Source organism: Dipodomys merriami, unplaced genomic scaffold (genome assembly GCF_024711535.1).
Source record: "Dipodomys merriami isolate MVZ:Mamm:240054 unplaced genomic scaffold, mDipMer1.0.p SCAF_38, whole genome shotgun sequence".
Taxonomy (NCBI): domain Eukaryota; kingdom Metazoa; phylum Chordata; class Mammalia; order Rodentia; family Heteromyidae; genus Dipodomys; species Dipodomys merriami.
In genome coordinates, this window is record NW_027205381.1 from 6108635 (window position 1) to 6125318 (window position 16684).

Consider the following 16684-nt stretch of genomic DNA (forward strand, 5'->3'; position numbering starts at 1 on the left):
TCTGTCTCAAGATGAGTTCTCCCATTGGGACTCCAGGTCCACAGCAGGGAGTGCACAAGCAAGAACATCCCATCATCTGTCTGCTTCTAATGACAACTCTCACCTGTGCAACACATGGATGCAAAGCTAAGCCTCTGCCTTCCGGCTGGGCTGGGCTCTGTAGGCATATCACCATGAGCTTCCAGGGGAGAAGGACATGAACTGAAGCTCTAATTCATGTTCTCTTGCATGGAGACAGAAGTTATGACTGGAAGAAAAGGGAGGACTTTCGTGTTCAGTGTCTGAGGGCATCCATCCATCTACATCTACCCACTCACCTACCCAGACACTCATCCATCCACTTATCTGCCCACTCAGCCACCTGTCCACTTACCCACTCACCTGTTCACCCACTCACTCATCCATGCAAGTATCATCCATCCATCTATCTACCCATTCATCCCATTTGTCCATCCATTCACCCACTTACTCATCAGTCTACCCACCCACTTAAGCATGAATGCATCCAGGCATCCATGCATGCATCCATCCACTCATCCATCTACAACATTAAGTTTTTGAGGTCTTTTTTTTTTATGTGAGCATTTATTCTTTTTTTTTTTTTTTTTGTCGGTTATGGGGCTTGAACTCTGGGCCTGAGCACTCAGCTCTTCAGCTCAAGGCTAGCGCTCTGCCACTTGAGCTACAGCACCACTTCTGGTTTTCTGGTGGTTTATTGGAGATAAGAGGTTCATGGATTTTCTTGCCTGGTCTGGCTTTGAACCGTGATCCTTAGATCTATTCTTGTAGACCTCTCTTAATACTGCTTTTGCCACATCCTATGAGTTTTGATATATTACTTTTCTATTTCATCTGAAGAAAAGCTAACATTTCTCTTTTATTCTGTATATTCAGAGACATGTTCAATGCTCACATATTAGTCAAGTTTCCACAGTTCTTTCTATTACTATATTTTTTTAGTTCTATACCATCATGGGCATGTATACCTGATGTGATTTCAACCGGCTTAAATTTGTAAAAATCTCTTTTATGGACTCAGTTGCCTTTATCCTGGAAAATGAAATGTATGCAACTGGGATGAATGTGTATTCCATTTCCTATTGGATAGAATATTCTATAAATGTCTGCTTGGTCAAGAGTGAAGTTTAAGTCTGATATTCATTTGCTGATTTTTCTGTCCAGATGATCGATGTGTGTGACTTGAAGTGAGTTGTTGTCATTATTATATTGCCACCAGTCTTTCCCTGTAGATAGTTAATATAGGCTTTATATATTTAGGTAGTCCCATGTATCTTCATACACATTTATTTATAATTGTAATCCCATCTTGCCAAATCAATCCCTTTGCCATAAAATGACCATATTTGTCTCTTTTTATAGTCTGTACCTACAGGTTTTTTTCCCCCACCTCTGGGTCCTGGGGCTTGAACTCAGTGCTTAGTGCTTTTACTTAGCTTTTTTTTTTTTTTTTTTTTTGCTCAAGGTCGGTACTTTATTACTCAAGTCACGATCCATTTCTGGCTTTTGGGTGGTTAAGGAAATAAAAGTCTAGTGGATTTTCCAGCCTGGGCTATCTTTGAACCATAATCCGCAAATCTTAGCCTCCTGAGTAGCTAGGTTTATAGGTGTGAACCATTGGTACTTGGCCTAAAGTGTATTTTATATGCTTTCTTATTTTCCATTTGCATGCTCTATCCATCTTCACACATTATTAACCCCTCTCTTTCAGTGTATGTCTTTACTGGTTGAAGAAGTCTTTCAGAGTCAGCTTATAGTTGCATGTTGGTTTTTTTTTAATCTTGCCATTTCATCTTGGCCAATGTCAACCTTTAATTTAATCCATCACATTCAAAGTTTTGAGGGAAGGTAAGAGCTATGTTGTTAATTATTTTCTAGTTAGATCTACTTCTTCCCTCCCTCCCTGTGTCCCTCCCTCCTTCCCTCCCTCTTCCTCCCTTCCTCCCTTTCTTCTGCCCTCCCTCCCTCTCTCCTTTCTTTCCTTTCTTCCTTCCTTTATCTCTTGCTGTCTTCTTTTGCAGCTAAGTGATTCTGATTTTCTCTAGTGGTATGTTTTGATATATTGCTTTTAATTTTTAGTGTATCTTTTATAGAATTTTGCTTTGAGATTACCATGCAGCTAAAAAGGCCTGTTACAGTTATGTAATAGTTCATCTAAAGCTGATAACAACTTTATTTTAATTGCAATAATCAGTATCTTCTAACTCTACTCTCCATTTTGAATTCCTAATGTCACAGTTTATACTTTTTCATAGTTCATATTTATTGTCGTTATTATTATTTTTCACTAGGCTTGCCTTCTAGTAAAGTTCCATGGTTCCTATGTTATGGATTTGATCATTACTTAGTGTTTCAAGTGAGCCTCATGTGTTCATCCTGAAAAGTCTCACTGTAGCTCACTGCTTTCCTACTCCATTACTGGGCTTCACATGTGCAAGGCAAAGGCTTGACCCGATGAGCCATTCCTCCAGCCCCTTCATTGATGATTGTTCAGGTGGGATCTCACTGGCCTGGATGGCAGTCCTCCTTGTGCTTCTGTGTGTCACTGGGGATGCCCAGCAGGTGCACTACCCTCAGTTACTGTGCTTTCTGGGACAGAAACTGCTCCCAGACCTTGTTTCAAGTGGTGTTTTGCAAATTTCTTTTTTTTTCTGGGCTGGCCTTAAACTTCAATACTCCAACCTCCACCTCCCAAGTAGCTATTATTATAGGTTTGTTCCATTGCACTCAACCTCGTATCATTTCATGTAAGATCTGGTAGTGAACTCACTAGATTTTTTTTCCTTCTTTTTTGGTGTGTGTATGTGTGTGTGTGTGTGTGTGTGTGTGTGTGTGTGTGTGTGTGTGTGTGTGTGTGTGTGTGTGTGCTTGCCAGAACTATAGCTTGAACTCAGGGCCTTGGGTTCTTGCTGCCACATTTCCACTTCTAGCTTTTTACTGGTTAATTGGAGGTAAGCATCTCATGGTATTTTCTGCTCAAGCTAGCTTTGAAATGCGATCCTCAGATCTCAGCTGCCTGAATATCAAGGATTACAGATGTGAGCCATCAGCACTCAGCAGGTCATTCTGTTTATGTCAGGGAACTGAGTCCAAGATGAACCATCAATAGAGGAATAGAGTTTGAATAAAGACTTTTGCTTCCTTCAGTAAAGTGTCTCAATTTTGGTGACTGGCTGCTGCTCTGAGCATTATAGTACTGTGGGCACCCTTGTTGGCCGTGCAATTAGAGAGCAGAAGCACATGCACTTGCTGGAGGAGCCCATGAGGGAACCCAGCAGTGCCTCAGGGAAATGAAATCATTTATAGGGAAATTGAGATGTTAATGGATATTTACACTTATGCTCACTTAAGCTTCAAAGAAGACTTACAAAAAAGCCACATGAGTTGTGGATGAGGAAAAGGCAAGATTAACTAAAATATTCAATCAGTTTTATCAGCGTACAGGAGCATGCATTTTTCAAGTGCACCTGTCCCCAGCTCACCAAAGCAGCATGGTTTAGGGTGCTGAATACAAACGGGGGGCCAGGAGCTGGGGAATGACTGGGATATCAGAGTGCTCCAGTGTGCTGGCAAATCAGGAGGTTTGTAGCGTTTTCTCTGGTGTTTGAGTATAGAATAGACTTGGTCTTTCTCACTTCGGATGATCTGAGCTGGGAAGCATGTGCTGTGGACAGTCAGATCTACAGGGTTGGTTGCCAGCTACTAGTTTGCCATCCAGGCAGCCTGGACTGAGCCCCATGACTGGTGTTGAAAAACCCTGCTTATTGCACTATGTGCTACATTGAGAAAACCAAGGCACTGTAGGCTGGATATTTGTTTAAGATTATGTATATGCCACATAATGTTGATGGGACACCATTCCTGTCCTATGGAGATACCCTGTCCAGACACCGCCCCCCCCCACGGTGCCCAGCAATCTTGTTGGGTTGGCCACACAGCGAGAGGCCCTGAACACACCTGGGGTATCTCCAGAAGCTTCTGGACCATGCAGAGCCTACAGTGGGGGCTTGCAGATGGCCAGAGTGTTGGAATCTTGTGTGCAAGGGCCTTTTCATGTATCTGATGATTGAATCCTGCCAATCTTCATAGCTAAAGCTCAAGGCATAGAGCCCCTGGCTGAGGCTCATGGTGAGAGGTGCAGCCCAGGGTTTGATCTCAGGCTACTGCCCCAAGTGGTCTCTGCTCAGGTTCACTCACTGCTGATCCACATGTTTGCAGAGAAAGGAGCTGAGCGGTTAGCTTCACATAACTACGGTGAAGTTCCTGCAACAGCTCTATGATACAGACCTTTCTTCACCTCCATTGTTTTGTGGTGGTTCCCATGTAGGCAGATACACCTGGAGTTCTTGCTCCCTCTGGTCTCAGGATGGCACCTGTGATTCTGTTCTCTGAAGATCCACCCAGCTTACCTAAAGTCATCCAATCTTGTAGAATACCATTCTTGTCCTACTGAGACACCCTGTCCAGATGCCGATACCCCTCCTCCCCCCATGGTGCCAAGCAATCTTGCTGGGTTTGTCACACAGGGAGAAGTGCTTGTGCCTTGCTGAGTCTTCCCGTGGTGTACACAACCAACAACAAATCTCCCCACAGTGGGAGACAAGTGCTCACAGAAACCTGCAGCATTCATGTACAAGTCCACGTGCACATGTGTGACACAGACACACTGACTCTGAGAGGGCTCGTTGGCTTTGTGTTACTATAATGAAATACTGGAAGCGGACTACTAGTAAGAAAAGGCTTACTGAGCTCACTATTTGGGAGGCTAAGAGTCCAACCAGTGCAATGCAGGCTTCATTGCTGTCTCCTGGCTGCATCATCTCCTTCCATGGGGCAATGATGCCTGTGTGGAGGGAGCAAGCCTAAGGTTGTGTTTCCAGCCAGGGCAGGAGTGGCTGGCTCCCACACTCCTCTGCACGGCCACCCAGTGACCTGGCTTCTTTCCATCAGGCCCCACTACAAAAGTTTCCATTACCTCCCAGCCATGCCACCGTGGGCACCCATGCTTCACATGGCCGTTAGGGGACACTTAAGCCACACCTAAGCCATAGCATGGATGTTGCACAGAACTCATCTGATGTGGCTCCTCTAGCTGCTGTCTTGTGAGTCTCTCAAGTGAGACTTTATTTAAAGAGTGATTGAGTCGAACTTGGCTGCAACTTGAGCATGGAGATGGCGTTGGCCTTGCCCTGAGAGAGACCTCAGGGTCTCCTGCTTTCTCTCCTACCAGTAACTCTGCAATGTCCAGTCTCAGGATGCTTTGTTCAGCAACTACTGGGTCTGTTGTGAGCCTCCCTCTCCCCTTAGCATGTCTCAGTGGGTCCTCCATGTCCCATGCTGAGTCTGGGGCCAATGTGAGCCGCTGGACAAAGCATCCCCTTCCCTGTGGTGCTGACATATCCAGAAGCAAACAGGGCCTGATAGACAAGTACTGCTCTGTCTGTTGACTCCTGGGAAGTTGGGTTCCATGGCAAGAGAAGATCTACTCCAACACAAACCGAGAGGATGCTATCCTCACCTCTGCAGAGCTCACAGGTGGTCTCTGTCCACCATTAGCCAGTGTAGTTCCACCCACAATCCTTTCCAGTGCCAGAGCTCACCTGGTGAAGCAAGAGGGCTCTAGGGTTCTCCACCCATCCCCTAAATATGTGTGTGCATATGGCCCCAGGAGAGCCAAGAGGAACTCAGGCTTTTGTCTCTTCTGCTCTAAGCTTGCATCTGTTTCTTAGTGATGGAGTTTTATTTTTATCTATTTATTTATTTTCCAGAGATGTACTTCTAACAGAACAGGATGCAACCAACAACATATCGCAGGCACTGGGAACAGCAGGTGGACCCAGCATGGGTACATACAGAACTCCAGTCGAGAGCCTGTCCCTTTAGGCTGTCCTTTGGGCTGGTATGTTCTTCCAGACAGAGGACAGATGAGGACTGTGCCATGGAGAGGCTGTCTCCATGGGGTGCCAGGTTGAGATGCCCTCAGGAGGTGCCAGAAGAGCCTTACCTGGACAGTGTGCCCTCACAATCCTGGCCTGATGTGCACACAGACTCCTTGGTGGGGCTGCTGCTCCTGCTTCTGCCAGATTTGTTGATTTTGTTTTTGTTTTTGGTGTTGGAGGTGAAACCTAGGTTTCACGCATGCCACACGAGTACCGTACCATCAAGTTAAACCTCAGTCTCCTTTCCCCTTCATCTTTGCATAAGGTTTGTGAGCGTTCATCTGCTTTGAGGCCGCATCAATGGGAAGGCCCTGGTAATGAATGGTGCCAGTGTCACAGGAGCTGGGGACATCTGGATCCATGGCCTTGTGTCTGCTCTTCCTTTGGCCACTGTTCCTGTTCATTATGGGTGAGTTGTGTCTGCTCTTCCTTTGGCCACTGTTCCTGTTCATTATGGGTGAGTATCTGGTAAGAGACAGGCTCTAAGTTGTGCGGTTTCCTGCTGACAGTGGGCAGGCTCAGAAGCTGTGGGAGGGACCTCTGCACAACACACAGTCTCCCCCTGCAGGACCCCATGCTGACTGAAAAGACAGAGTGCTAGGCATCCTTCCTCTACTTCTGTACCACTGTTAACCTGTTTTTTTTAAAGAGGTTTCCTTTTAAGACTGCACTTAAAGGTGGGTGCTGGTGACTCATGCCTATAATCCTAATGACTCAGGATGCTGAGCTCTGAGGATTATGGTTCAAAGCCAGTCTGGGCCGAAAAGTTTGTAAGATTCCTATTATCTTCAATTAGCCAGCAAAAAAGCTGGAAGTGGAGCTGTGGTTCAAGTGGTGGAGTATCAGCCTAAGGGAGAGTAGCACCCTGGTGGCATTTAAGCCCTGGTACTGGCACAAAAACAACAACAAACAAACAACAGAACAAAGCCAACAAAATAGCCCCTGCACATAGAAAGGGAGTCCATCCCTGAAAGTGCCTGGGGGAAACTGTGGAGCCCACTGAACGCTGAAGCCCATTCTGGGGCTGAGACTTCATGTTTCCCAGCAGGCTCCAGGCAGCCCATGGGCAGCATTGCCCCGAGGCCATGAGCCTGAGTGGTTAAAGGGCTCTCCTGGAACAGCCCAGGCCCAGGCTCTGGCAGCCTGGGGGGGGGGGGTGGCGGCATTTAAACATCAGAGAATCTGTTATCGGAGGACCTTTGAGGTCTCATCTGTGAGAATGATTTTTCTTTTTTTTTTTTTTTTTGGTCCGGTCATGGGGCCTGAACTCTGGGCCTGGGCGCTGTCCCTCAGCTCTTCAGCTCAAGGATAGCACTCTACCACTTGAGCCACAGCACCACTTCCGGCTTTTTTCATTTTGCTTATGTGGTGCTGAGGAATCGAACCCAGGGCCTCAGGCATGCAAGGCAAGCGTTCTACCACTGAGCCATCTTCCCAGCCCTGTGAGAATGATTTTTTCTGACCAACCCAAACTGCATCCATAGCTCACTATAAGATATAGTTGTGAGGAGGCAGGCTCTTCATATTTGTAAATATTTCTGATCACCTTGAGGCAACCTCAGAAATATTGTTGAAAGAGAAAAGCTTGCCCGTGAACTCTCTTTTCCACCATGGTAAATGGGCTTTCCCTGGATAAGTGTGGACAGGTTGGCATGGCATGGCACATGGGCTGGTGAGGCTGGGTGCTTCGATTGAGAGGGCCATGTTGAACCTGGTACACAGGAAAGCGCCTGGGTTGTGCCAAAGCCCAGCTGGACAGGTAAAGCCCACAGTGTGCCCTGATGTCAGAGAGGGCTCAAAGTTCTGCAGGGCCTGGGACTTTACCAGGACCTCCCCATCATTGCCACAAGGCTAGGCCTTTGCAGCTGTCTTGCCTGTGTTTTCCTGCTAGAGCAGCTGGGGTTGAAGGAGGTGTTTTCTGCAGCCCAGACCACAGGCCCAGGCAAGCCTTCTCTCTCCTAGTGCCAGCTGTGGCAGCTGCTGCTGTTAGGGTGATTAGGGATGGGACACATGCTCTTCTTGCTTCCTCGTGCAGAAGCACTCAGGGCCTGTCTCTCAGCCTGATCCACCTTAGGCATCTGACCACGTGTTATGTTGTATTTGCTGGGTTGTGTGCCATGATACTATAGTACACTCTATTGCACTACATGTGGTATGCATGTTGGTGCTGTAAACAACAGGAACAGTGTTGCACAGGCCTTCTGGCTGTGTACCATACCATCAAATACTGACTGTCATGAGCTGAGCAGGTGTAGCTCGGCTCATAGTGAGGCTGCATTCTGAGAAGCCCAGGTTGAAAACTCATAGAATAATTTTACTCCCCTGTGGAGCAGAGCCGAGCCACCCAGCATGCTGGAGTGCTGTTTCCCACTAGGAGCATGGACTGCAGCTATGGCTCTCACCAACTCCTAACCTGGTGATAAAGGATTGTATTGCTATTTTGAGAGAAGGTGAAAAGTCAAAATTTGAAGGGTACCATTTGAATGGGTACCATTTACACACTCTTGTAATGTTAAATAATTACAAGTTGAAGCATTGTAGGACCAGGGCTATCTGTATCATGTGGTATTATTTGTGTAGTGCAGTGTTATACTCTAGTGCACTGTTTGTTTTTGTCTCTTACCCACAGAGTAGGAGTTAGGACTTCCTTGCATTTATGACTAACTATGTGTAAAATCCTACGCCAGTGATGATCTGAAATAAAAGAAAACTTGGGACACAAAATAAGCACTTTGTGTTGTTGGTTGAGACCTTTTTAAGGCACTCCAGGGGCTGGGGGGGGGTGTCGCTATTTCTTGTTCACATATGCCTGGAAGGACTGAGTCCTTCTGACTTGGGAAAAGAAACTGACTTTGTCACCATCAACCTGGTCACACTTTCATATTCACAGGTTGTCTACATCCTGGTAGGTTCACACTTTTGCATTTGGGGGCATACATGCACATACAGGTCTGCATGGACTTGGGGTTTTCTTGTGAAGCATCCAAGAATGATTCACCTATGAGGAACCCTTGGTCAGTCATGATGCGCTGGTGTGTGAGTATGCACGTGTATTGTGTGTGTGTGTGTGTGTGTGTGTGTGTGTGTGTGTGTGTGTGTGTGTGTGTGTGTGTGCTGTTGAGCTCCTAGCGTTTCTTGAGAGCAGAGGCTCAGGCCCCAGTCCCTATGTGTGTGGATGGCCCATGAGGTTCAATCTCAGGGAACACCACAGGGCAGCTCCTTGCCAAGACCTTTGTCTTCAGAGAGTTGTGCCTCCTCCTACAGTAAAAAAGCCCTCAGCAGCTCAGGTACCTGGGGCCTGCACACTGACCTCACTGCATGATCCTTGATGCCTCCATCTTATCTCCTCTTGATTGGTCCTTCTCACTCTTCAGCCACTCTGGACCCTTCTCAATTCCCATGTGCAGGCACAGATCCTTGTCCTCACTTTCCCTTATATGCATGGATACATGTCACCTATCCTCAGGGCCCTTGTTTGTGCTGACATCTGTCAACAGCCATGTGTTCTCTCTCTCTTCTTTGCTCAATGTCACCTTGTCAAAGTTCCTGTCTGTGGATGCCTCTCTCTCTCTCTTTCTCTCTCTCTCTCTACCCCTGTTTTTTGCTGCTGTCCTATAAGACATGATGAATTTCCTTGTTTACCATCTGGCTTTCCAGCCTGCCTGCCCCTCCAGATGGGTTCTGTCTATCATTGCATCCTTTGCCAGAGCTATACTGTGGGCCCCAGGAGACACATTTTGGTGGGCAGAGGCTTCAGCCTCCACATGGGTATAGCTGGACCCTATAGCTGCCACTTAGAGAGGACAGGAAAGATGCACCAGGAAGCTGGGATGGCTTGTCAGCCCAGAGAACCCATTCCATTGACTATGGATTCCCCGTAGGCCAACCTTTGGCAGGCACTAGAGATGTGTGCTGTGTGTTCAGGGGTGTGGGTGATGTTGCCTGAGCTCTTTCTTTGTACTGCCAGCTCCCACAAACAGGTCCTGGAGGGAAGTGCTGTGTGGCAATCCGCAGTCTTTCTGCTTGGCTAGAGTCCTTTGGAAAGACATGAGCACCCGTGTGTTATTAGTGATTGCTTCCTGACAGCTGGAGGGGTCAGGGGCTGGGAACACAAATATGACAAAGACTGGGTATTGTCAGGAAGGATGGGCCAGAATTAGCAGGGCAACAGAGTGTGACATCCTCCACACACATCCTTCTCCACACAGGCTGGCTCTCATGAGGCAAGGCTGCCAGCAGGTGGTGGGCTGCTGTGGCCAGGAGTGGACTCTGTGGCCTGTGTGGCCAGGAGGGTGTGACTGTGAGTGCACAGTGACACAGAAACACAACAAATTGCAGAAAGACTGGACAAATGGGATTGCATGAAACTGTAGAGCTTCTGCACGGCAAAGCACAGAGCTAGCAAGATCAACAGAAAGCTCACAGATTGGGAGAAGATCTTCACTAGCCATACAACAGACAGGGCCTCATATCTAAAGTATACTTAGACCTCAAAAAAATACCCCCCCCCAAAAAAACCCCAAGGAAACAACCATTCCATTAAGAAGTAGGCTAATGACTTAAAGAGAGATTTTTCTGAAGAGGAAATAAGAATGGCCAATGGACACATGAAGAAATGCTCAACATCTCTGGCCATAAAAGAAATGCAAATCAAAACAACACTGAGATTCCACCTCACCCCAGTAGGAAGGGTTAAATCAAGAAATCTAATAACAACAGATGCTGGCAGGGATGTGGCCAAAAGGAACCACCACTACTACACTGTTGATGGTAGTATAAACTTGTTCAACCACTTTGGAAAGCAGTATGGAAGTTCCTCAAAAGACTAAACGTAGAGCCTCCCCACGACCCAGCAATCCCACTCTTGGGCATTTACCCAAATGATCACAAGCAAGGATACACTAAAGCTATAGCACAGCTATGTTCATTGCAGCATTATTTTACCATAGTTAAGATATGGAACCAACCCAGATGCCCTTCAATGGATGAATGAATCAAGAAAATGGAATTCTATGCTTCCATCAGGAAGAATGACATCGCCCCATTTGTTGGGAAATGGAAAGACTTGAAAAAAATTGTATTAAGTGAAGCAAGACATACCCAAAGAAACATAGACTCCATGGTTTCCCTCATTTGCAATAATTAGTACATGTCTAGGACAGTCCTAGCAGATGAGCAGAATAGCTCAATACCTATGTACATATGACTGTATAAGATGATGCTAAACAAAATGAACTCCAAGGCATGGACATAAGGAGTGTTCTTTGTTGTTGTTTTTAATGTACTGTGAAAAGTTATTTCTTTTGCTTTTTCTTTTTTCCCCTTATTGTTTATCCCCTGTTGTTGCTGTATTTGATTTTGGTACCCTGGGTATTGTATATATATTTATCTGAATTAGAGAAGGGAAGGGGAACAGCAAAATGGTGAGACAAAAGACAAAGGGTGAACCAAAGCAACAACAATGATACTCACAAGACACTATGTTGAAAATAAACTTTACAAATTGGGAGGGGGTATGGGGGGAGAGAAAGTGGGAGAAAAATAAGGGAGGGGTAACACTGTTTGACAAGAAATACACTCACTACCTTACTTATATAACTGTACAGAGGTACATCACCTTGACAATAAAATTAAATTAAAAAAAGCTACTGGGAATGAGAGATTTGGTGTGAAGTTTGTACAGTGTTCTATTTAGTTGTGGCTCTATTATGAACAATCCTCTACCAGAAAAAGTAGTGTCTTGAAAATAACAATAATCACTTCTTATTTCTGCTTATTTGGGATTGATAGGCTCAACTAGGTGGCTCACATTCAGGGTTTCTCATGTAGTTCAGGGTGTGTGCCCATGGTATTAACTTGTAGTCACCTGAACTAGGCAGTGGCACTCAGATATTTGGCCAAATAGCAGTGTAAATGTTGCTGTGAGAGTTTAAAAGTTGTATCTAGTTTTATTGTGCATGTAAGTCATTTATATCTTAGTTCTGAAGGATTTTTTCCCTGGTACTGGGGCTTAGACTAGGGCCTTGCACCCCTGCTTGGCTTTATTGCTCAGGACTGGTATGCTATTATTTGAGCACCTTCTAGATTTGTGCAGGTTAATTAGAGATAAGAGTCTCTTGTATTTGTTTGCTTGGACTAGCTCTGAACCTCAGTTTTAGATCTCAGCCTCATAAGAAGTTGGGGTCATAGATCTGAGCCACTGTGCCCAGTGGTGAAGGAAATTTTCATTTTTAAATATATAGTAAGCACATAAATCAGAAGACTTTGGGTAAATCATTCATCTATAATGTGGTGGGCCTCATCAATCATTTGAAGGCTACAAGAGAAAAAAGACCAAGGTTTTCCTCAGGGAAGGGGAAGGGGAAGGCCTCCAAATAGCCTAAGACTTAAGTGGTGCCATCAAATGCCATCATCCTGGGTCTGCATCTTGCCAACCTGCCCTGAAGATTTGTGGCTCACCAGCTCCCACTATCTCACAAGCCAATTCCTCAGAATAAACCATGTTTCCTCTCTGTGTGTCTTTGCATATAATCTTAGTGGTCCTGTTTGTCTGAACAGCCTTGCCCCCATGCAGGGTTTCTCCTGGACCAGTGGGAAGCTTTCCTCACTTTCCTCTGAGGTATGATGGGCCATGGACCAAGGTCTTCCTGAGCTTCTCAGTCAGCTAGACAGTCAGTCAGACAGCAGCTCCCAGCCCCAGTGCCCTCACAACATGGCTGGCTTCCCAGGCTCCCCTTTATTTACCGTGATGCGTACAGGTGTCCTTGCTTCTCTGATGGAGGAGACATGAGGGAGGGGCGGAGGTCATGGATTGAAATGTCCAGTGTATTAATGAACATCTCGGCACATTTCCACTAGAATGGGAAAAGGTCTGATATATTGTAGAACAATCGGGCAGCTGGAGTGCATGTAAGCGAATTCACCCCTATTTTGGGTTGACAGCCTTCACCCTGGGTCATCCACAAGCCAGGCTGGGCCACAGTTGTCTATTCCCACCAGCCATGGCTGCATCAGCAACATAGTCTGGATGCCCAGTCCTGGTCACATGAGGGTTCTAGTGTATAGTCACAAGATGCCAGCTGTAGAATGTATTGTCTCTGCTATAGGATGTTTCCCCTGGGTACATGACAGCTATAAGATGTATTGTCTCTGCTCCATGCCAGATATGGGATATTTTCTATGGCTGCAAGCCAGCTATAGAATGTCCTACCCTGGCTGTCTGATATCTCCAGTGTTCAGCTGTGATTACCAGCCCCAGCCCCTTCTGCCTTTAGACTCCTGACACTATATCTACCTCTATGGTTCTGAGAACACTTGCTACTCTCTATCTCATGAGAGCCTGTAAGCTTCCAGCTGACGTTAAATGCTTCTTTCTTCTACATGACTGTGTGTCTGAGTGGTTTTCTGGTTTGTGCTTTATAGTACCGACTCTGCAGTTGGTCAGCAGGTCAAGTTAGCACTCATCCTCTCCATGTGGCCCTGGTACTGTGACCATGGGTAAGTGCCCCGCTTACCCTGAGAAAGCAGACTGATCTGAACATGTCATTGAGAAGTTTAAGAGCCTTCAGGATCTGGCAAAGGCAACAGAGCAGTAGAGTGTCCTGGAGTTTGCCAATGGACACTGCAGGGCAAGAGGCAATTTGTGGGAGGATTGCTTTCCACTTCCCCCACCTCTGCTGTACATGCAGTGCTGCTCAGCAGCGCTTTGCTCATGATTTGGTGTGTGTGACACTCGTCATCAGGACTTGCCATCAGTGAGTGTGACGTTATTCATCGACTTCTGCCCAAGAAGTTAGCAGGGAAGGGCACTGCCTACAAATGCTGAATTCAACTGCTTATTGACATCATGTTCAAATAGAAAAGCCATGTGACACAGAAGAAGAGCTACAATGAGATAGGAGCAGAAAGGCGGGAGTTGGGAAATGAGTGACAAGTGACACAGGCAAGGCCTGCTGTGCTACAGTGGGCGGCCACAGGAACATAGCCCTGTGCGGGCCCCAGGTATAAATCCAGAGGGTCTGAGTTTCCTGTCGAAGTCAAATCTGGCCTGGGGTGGCTGCCTCAGGTGGGCATGGGTTTGAAAGTTGGGGAGTTTTCTGGACTCCCTTCCTGAAGGGCTATTTGGTGTCACTGACAAAGCCCAGCTGCACTTTAACTTCTTTCAACTCCTCTTAAGCTTCTTTTTGTGTGTGTTGATCTTTCTATTACTGTGACAAGCATCGTAGAGAGTCAATTCATAAAGAGGGAAGGTTTGAGTTGGCTTATGGGTCTGGAGAGTTCTTTCAGTGCTTGTCAGCCGGCCTCTACCATTGGTGAGGCAGCAGAGCAATGCAGAGTGCAGGGCAGAGGAAGCCTCATCTCATGGCAGCTGGGAACTGAAGAGATGGCAGATGGAGCCGGAATCGCGGTGGCCCCTTCAAGTTCATGCCCCAGTCACCTCCCATTAGGCAGCTCTATGGAGACCAGAGTTCCTTCCATCTCCTAGTAGTGCCCTGTCTTTAGCACCTTGGGGACAGCAACTCAAACCATACACCTTGAATCACTCCCATTTGTCACTTGAGGCTTGGGGTATGCACCACCTCTTCCAGGATGCTGTCTTTGATGACAGCCTGAGTCCACGAGGGACTATCTTCTGTGCCTCCTTGGCCATGGGCTTGCTTCTGTGTTGAGCAGATAGACCGCAAATGGCACAGATGAGTTAGACAAGGGGTGAGAGGCAGGCTCACGCTGAGCCTCAGCTTCCTGACTCTAAGTGTGTGCTTTCTGAATGGGAATCTCACAGCAACCCCTTAACAGAGCATGGCTGACATGAAAGTGTGGGGAAATGTCTTAGGAATTGTACCTAGAACAGAGTAGCATTAGTAACAAGTAGACTCATTGCCACAGAGAGTCACACGTGACCGTGGCTCTCCCAAGATGCTGATAGATATACAAGGTGGTTTTTCCCCAAAGGCCATTCAGGGATCTTGGCAAAGAGACTTAGAGGCTTCCAACCAGTGGAAGGCAGGGCTGTGAATCTCTGCCCCCTGCGGGCAGGGTGGGACTGCACTTGGGTCACGTGCCCAGGAGAGGAGCCAATTCAGTGCTGCTACTCACTGTAGAGAAGGGAAGGAAGCCATGTTTAATAGAGAAAGCTTGGCTAAAGGACATTCACTTCATATAACCAAGCACAGTGACTCAGGGAATTATAGTAATGGAAATTTTTGAAGAAGTAGGAAAAATGTGAGTATGAAATACTAGCTGAAAAAGAAAACAAACTAAATATTCAATGTCCCGTTTTTGAAAGAAATGAAGCCAAGCCAGCTATGGTAGCATTCACCTGAGCTCCAGGCCATGTGGAAGGCTGAGGCAGGAGAATGCTTTGAGTCTATGAGTTGGAGACCAGCCTAGTCATCTCAAAGAAAAGTTTTTAAAGAAACTGTTAACTGGGCAGGATTATGGTTTGCTTTTACTTTATCGTTTTCCTGTTTAATTTTCTGTAGCTCACACAGGTTTATAATCAGAGAAATCGGACAGGAGATTATATCCTGATTTATGAAGAATAGCATGAAAGCACCTCCCCTTAGCAGACCACATGTGTTGGTTTCATACAAGGCCCATCAGGGCAACCTGTGGCAGCTCACAGACCAAGCCAGCCTAGGCTCAGCCAGTCGCCACGAGTGGTCTCCTTGCATGTGGGCCTTTCTTTCTCTGGTGGGTCTCACTTCTCCCTTCTGATGCCTGTGGTGAGGAGGGGGTGCACTGTACCTCTGGGGTACTGGAAGATAATGAGGGCAGGTTATGCCCAGGAATAGCTGCTCCAGTTGCCTCCATGTGGATGTATAGAATGCTCCTAATGTCTGCTTGCCAGAGGTCTATTTGTTCTTTAGGTCAGTTCTAGTATATTGTTATCTTCTATGCATCCTGCCAGGGGAGCTTTTACACAGAGAAGCTTGCAGCAGAATGAGCTGAGAAAGGGCACACAGATGTCCCATAGTCTTTTGAGAGAAATGCAGCTTTGCTCCCAGAACTACTGGGATCACAAGGAGCCTTCTCTCAGAGAACACCCTCCCTCCCCACCACTGTAGTGGTCCCTGTGAGGTCCCAAGATGTGAGGTCCCAACTGTGGTGCCCCAGGTCTGCTTTGTCTTTTCTATTGGTCAGCCAGAGGCAGAAGGAAGGGCGTAGAAGGAAGGGGCAGAGAGTCTAGTCTTCTGGGTGGCCGCCATAGTTAGCCACAGGAGAACACAGAGTCACAGCAGCTGTTCCAGAAAAGGGGACTCATCAGTGCAGGTACTTTGTCCAGCCACTACTGACCATCTCAGGTCAGTCTCAGGTGGGCTCTGGGTGGAGGAGAAGGAGGAGAAGAAAGAGGAGGAAAAAAAGGAGAAGTGGGAGGGAGAAGTGCTAGCAGAGACAATCACTCTCCATTCTGCACAAGTAGAAGCTGAAGCTTAGAGGATTTTGGGACCAAGGACAGGAGCTGGCAGGGAGCAGGTGAGTTGTATCCCAGCCTGCTTGGCTCCAGGTATTATATTTCTGCTCTGGTTCTGTGGGCACCTGGTAGGAGACTATCCTTCTATAGGAACAGATCAAGGTCTCTAGAAACAGGTCCTGGGAGCATTTCTCTTGGCTGTGGGTACATTGCTTTATTCTGATAGACACCAGAGATAAAGGGAGAAGACCAATCACGTCCATCCTCAGTGATGTTCAGCCCAAACTAGAAAGCAAGACCCCTGTGTATCCTA